We start from the raw sequence: 6,000 nt of genomic DNA, 5'->3' as shown, positions 1-6,000 counted from the left end.
GGCATTGCGACAAGGGTTCTTTTGCTGTAAGTGAGTGAGTTGGATGCTTTCAACGGGGCAACACTGCTTTACACGATGATTCGTGTGGTCATCATCCCACTTAAGCATTGTTGAAGGCAGAAACCAGACACAATTTTAATTACTATCCATCACAATTGTATGCTCTTGTGCAGCATTAGTTTTGTTACTGGAATGAGCATCATGGCAATTGGCAGTGAATGTATGTGAGGTAAAGTGTTGGAATTGAAGAATTGTGTTAGTGTGTAAATGTATGCTTTCATAAAATGCCACACACCTGCAATAACAAATCTGATCATTTTTGTTACATTTGTATAGAAATTATTTATGGTTCAAGAAGGCAACCATTGAGTGAAGCAGTAAAACAAGCATACACCTTGTATTTCAAGTGTCGATTTGGAGACCAAGCTCAGTCATGGGCTCCATACTTCTGTTGTACCTTGTGTTCATCTACACTTAATGCTTGGAAGCACGATAAAAACATCTCCATGAAGTTTGGTATGCTTGCTGTTTGATGTGAATCCACAAATCACGTGCCAGAGTGCTATTTTTGTATGGTACCTATCTAGAGGAAGTGAGTCAGTATCAGGAGGATGAATATTCAGTACCCTGAGATCCCATCTGTCATTCACCTTGTGGCATATGTTTCTCCACATGTACCACCATCAAGCATGATGATGTTGGTGCTGAACTGACACATAAAGCCAAAAAAGTCTGATTATACACCAGTGACACTGACCCTATAGATACACCAACATTGTCAACCACACTAGATCACACAGCATGAACTCAGTGGTCCCTAAAGGATTTAGATCTTTCAAAGCATAAAGCTGAACCCTTGGCCCCATGACTGCAACAATGAAATCTCCTCACTGACACAGTGTGTGTGTCAGTGTTCCAGGAGCATCAGAAAAGACTCAAATGTCATTTCAGGACTGAAGGCAACATTACATTCTGCAGTGGTATTGATGGATTGTTGGAAGACCTGAACTTTACATACAAACCAGAAGAGTGGAGACTCTTAATAGATGACTCAAAAACAAGCCTGAAGGCAGTAGTGTTACATAATAGTAATGAATGGCCATCCATCCCTGTCGCATATGCTGCCATATTGAGATCAATTGTAAACTGTGTTCATTACAATAAACACAAATAGCTGTTATGTGGAGATTTCAAAGCTATTGTGATGCTTTTGGGTTTGCATGGGTGTTACACTAAGTATTGCTGTTACCTATGTGAGTTGTACAGTCATGCAAGGGAAAAATATTACATACACAGTTGATGGCCTCCACAAACAGCTCTGATGCCTGGATCAAAAAGATATTGCCAAAGAACCTCTAGTGAATTCAAACAAAATTGTTCTCCCACCACTGCACATTACTTTGGGACTCACGACAGCATTTGTTAAGGCTGTGGACGGGAATGAAGAAGCATTTCCGTGTTGGTGTAGGAAGTTACCATGACTCAGCACAGAGAAGATTACTAAGAGGATATTCATTGGTCCACAGATATTCCAGCTCCACACACTTTGAGTCCACTCTGACCCATGATCAGCTGCATCTGAGGCATCATTTTTGTAACATGATAACATCGTTCTTGAGAAACAGAAGAGTCAAAAATTAAATGGGCAATGTGGATGAACTTGTTTATGCTCATGAGGCCAATGGCTGCAACATGACCCTGAAAATGCATTTCCTTTATTCCTACTTCATTGTGTTCCCACTGTGGTGCATTCAGTGATGTGCGCAGGAAGTGGTTCCAGCAGCATGTCACTCATCAATCAGTGGTACACAGGAGGGTGTATTACTACTGTCAGCTGATTTCTGCTGGATGCTACAGAGAAATGCTCCATGCACCACCCACAAGAGCAAGGCAAAGAAACAGTGTGAATAAACTAGTTAAGTTCAGATAATGTCCACATTCTATTGATTATAGTAGTAATATACGTGAAATGTAAAGTCCTGACTTACTTGTAACCCTGAACTGGAAGACAATTTTAATCATGATATTTGTATTCTTTGCATTAAAATCTATAAAGACTGTCTACTTCGGCATCTTAAAAAAAATCTACTATGAACCAATGTAATGAGAGCTCTTCCAACTAATAAAACCAATGTACTCATGGTTTTTCATCTGGAAGCAAAAATTTTTTATATGCTTAACATTATATATTTAACACAATAGCTTGTAAAATAATCAGACATTTGAAGGTGTTTTATATGTGTTGAAACAAAGTATATTTAACCCAACCATTTATCATGCTATAGACATCCCTCATCATCACAAATATAAAATGATTGCATCATAACTGTAAATGAATTAATCAACATTCACACTTGGTAAAGGATTTTATATTCTTATTATTGCAGATGTACTGCACATACCCATAAACATTGTGGTGCAATTATTTTCATTTAAAGTTAATTAATTCAGGATTTGAAGGTATACTGTGCTGTGATGCTTCAGAATTGAAACAAGAACCAACAAACTAGTTGGTTTTAATTAATTAAGGTATGATTTATAGGCACCAACAATTTTTCCAAAATCTGCTCCAATAATATTGAAGCCTGAAAATTTCCAAACTTGGTGATGTTCTTAGATTTCCCATATTTTTATTTTTAAAGGAAATAGTCAAAGTTTAAAGTTTTGTTAAGTAAATTATAAATGGCATCTCTCTTAGAAGCTGTGGAATTTTTATTGAGCATCATCATAGTACAAAAAAACAGTGCCCTGTGTCCTTGTGAATGAGGGTACAAACCACTGAGTACATGAAGTAAATAGTCTAAAAAATCTGGGCTTGTTATCTGTGTAATTTCTCTCTTTTTATACTATTAATTATTGTAGGATTTTCTTATAAATCACTTAGAACCATAAAGTGATGCATTCCTGCCAAAGGGTAAGATTATAGATAGCTGGACATGAGCCAGAATAAGGCAGTTATAAATTAGTGAAAGTTCAGCTGCAGTCAAGTTAAGTAGTGTAGAGTCATTTGAAAGCATGGACTATGTTGAAGACTGATGTGAAGTGTACTGTGCAGCAACACTATCAGAATTCTCAAGACCTGTGTTACTAATGTAATGACAATGGCAGACAAACAAAATTGTGTAGTGAGCATTTAACCATGCAGCTGTATTTAACAGAAGAAGTTGTGGGAATACACTGCCCATGAATTATAATGTTGTGTGTCCACAATTTTTATAAATTAACAAGCCAACAGTTTCAAATCCAAATGCACTTCCACAACTGAGATTTTAGGTTCATAGTTCGCAGAGACCAACTGATATGGGAGCACACTACAAAGAAAACATTTCATTGTGAGTTTGATTCCTTAAAACATTCACACCAGCACTGAGAATTGTGTTTCTTTCTGTGGGGTGGCATATGTATTCACACTTCCCTTCATCTAGTGGAGCTGCTTTTCCTGTTTCTCACAATGGACCAGCAGCGGTATTGAAATGCCATAGGCTGTTGTTTTCATATATTGACATTTTATTTTGAAAGTAGTAGGAGTCAATTATTTAAAAAAAAGGGAGATCCATTAAAATTATTTTACGCCAGAGTAACACAAATTATGTGGTATCTCGTATGTTCAGAAAGCTCTCTTGTTGAATGGTCATACAAAATTGTATTAACAGCTGTTTGTTGTGCCTGGTTGATGGCTAATACATCATATATCAGTGTATTGCTGGTAGTACAGTTGTTAAGAGTTAAGTGTGACCACTGGCTGAACTTGCTGGCATGAACGTGTTAAAGAAATGGGTTGGGGGATGTTACTGGTGCGTATCTAAAATATGACACTACAATTTCACCACAGATACTTTCAAAAATAATGCCCAAGACTAAAAAATATTATTTCTGCTAATAAACACCAATATCTCAATGCTCATTTTACAATCCTATATCCATTTTCCTTATCATAGCACTGTCTGTGTAGGCAGGCGAGTCTCTGTGTTCCTATGAAGCCCATACTTGTTCCAGCAGTAGCATAGTGGACAGGTCTCAGCAGAGGAGCTAGACAAAGTGGGCCTCACAGTGTCCCACTCCCTTTTCATTTCCATCCCCTGATTTCTCTTCCATCATCCACTTCACTGGTGTAGGAGCTGGGCAACGTCAATAGACAAAGGCAGTCTTCTGTGTAGATGATGCAGGACGGGGCCATAACCAGACTAAAGCCTCTATGAGGAAGGTGGAGAATAAATGACTGGATCACAAGTTTTGAGTATTATATCAATGCTGAAACTCAAGTTAAGATTTTGGCAGACATGGTAGCTGTGTGTGAAGGAATTAAATCCTATCCCTTGGTGGAAAGGGTGAGGGCGAATCACTGACACCTTAAAATTGGTTTTTAAACTAGGGTATGGCAACCCTGACAGAAGAGTCCCTGGTCCTCAAGGTTGGAGTTGGTCATTGGAGTGATGATCATACAGCAGAAAAATTTAATCAAGTTAAAAAGCTGACAAACCAGTCTTGGATATCAGAAGAAGACAAACATGGCAAGGGAAAATGAAAAAATGATTTCATCATAGCTAACTGGGGTGTCAAAACCCTCAGCCATCCAGGGATTACTGTAATAGTAGTGTCGAAGATAACACATTATGAGGTAGATGTAGAGGCTTTGCAGCAAATAAGATGGATAGGCAAAGGAGTATGCGAAGCAAGTAGAAACTCTATAATATTTTATGACGAAGGACCTGACGGCAGTTTGGGATGAGTTTTGCCATCAGTAAGAGCATGGCAAACCAAGTAAAGGAGTTTAAAGCTGTCAGCAAGAGTTTGTCGTTCATAACATTCAAGCAGGAAAGCTATGATGTCACCTTCATTAATGTCCATGCCCCTTCTGATAGCGAGACTGATGATGAAAAAGAACAGTTTTATGAAGAACTAGACACTGTGTACAAAGAAGTTCCAAAAAGGAAGACAAATGTACTTTTAGGTGATTTTAAAGCCAAAGTAGGAAAGGAAAATATCTGTGCTCTGACCATAGGAAAGCACAACTTGCATGAAGAAACCATTCAGGATAATTACATTTGCCATTACAGATAACATTGTTATCAGCTCAACGAAATTCTCACATAAGAAAATTCATCTAGGTACTTTGTGCTCACCGGATAGAAAAACTCTCAGTCACATACAACATGTAATGACAGACATGCAGAACTCGCAAATAGTGAAAGATGCCATAGTCTGAAGAGGAGCAGAGTGTAGGTTTGATCATTTCTTGGTACAAGAAAAACTAGACCTAGAAAATTTCAGATTTGTTAAAAAAAACAAAATGGAAACCCAGGATCTTATGTGGCAAAACTAAAGCACGAGGAAAAACGTTAAGAATTTGAATTAGAAATAAATAACCATTTCAACGTACTACAAAATGCACATGAAGAATATGTGGAGAAAGTGCAGCACATTGTAAAGACAGACAGATGCTCCAAATAAAGTGCTGGGTAGACGAAAAGACAGGGAAAGAGAAAATGGTTTGGTGAGGAATGCAGAGATGTAATTTAGAGAACTAAGAATGCATGTGAGTTACGGCTACAGGATACAGAGAATGAAACACAGAGTATAAAATAAATAAAAGAACACATGTGAGTTACGGCTACAGGATACATATAATGAAACACAGAGGATAAAATGTCTACAGGCATGCGAAGAGACATCAAGAGTACTGACAACTGAAAAAAGAAAATTTTTAATAAAAATTTTTGAAAACATGGAAATGGATAGCCAAAACCTGGATTACAGGAGATTCTTCCAACATGTGAAAGCAGCAAAAAATGGTTGCACACAAGAAGTCAATACATCAGTGGATGAATGGCAACATTATTGTTGCTAAATCAGTCTTAGAGCAACAGATAGAGTATTTCAGCAATCTGCTCTTGACTGCCCTAGCACAAAGCTACATTTAAGTGAAAACCAAGAAGAAACAAATGAGACAAGAGATTTATTTCATGGTGGATAACACTGAGAAAGTCATAAGGAAGATGA

This window comes from Schistocerca americana, chromosome 1 (genome assembly GCF_021461395.2).
Source record: "Schistocerca americana isolate TAMUIC-IGC-003095 chromosome 1, iqSchAmer2.1, whole genome shotgun sequence".
Taxonomy (NCBI): domain Eukaryota; kingdom Metazoa; phylum Arthropoda; class Insecta; order Orthoptera; family Acrididae; genus Schistocerca; species Schistocerca americana.
Note: the sequence above shows the minus strand (reverse complement) of the source record.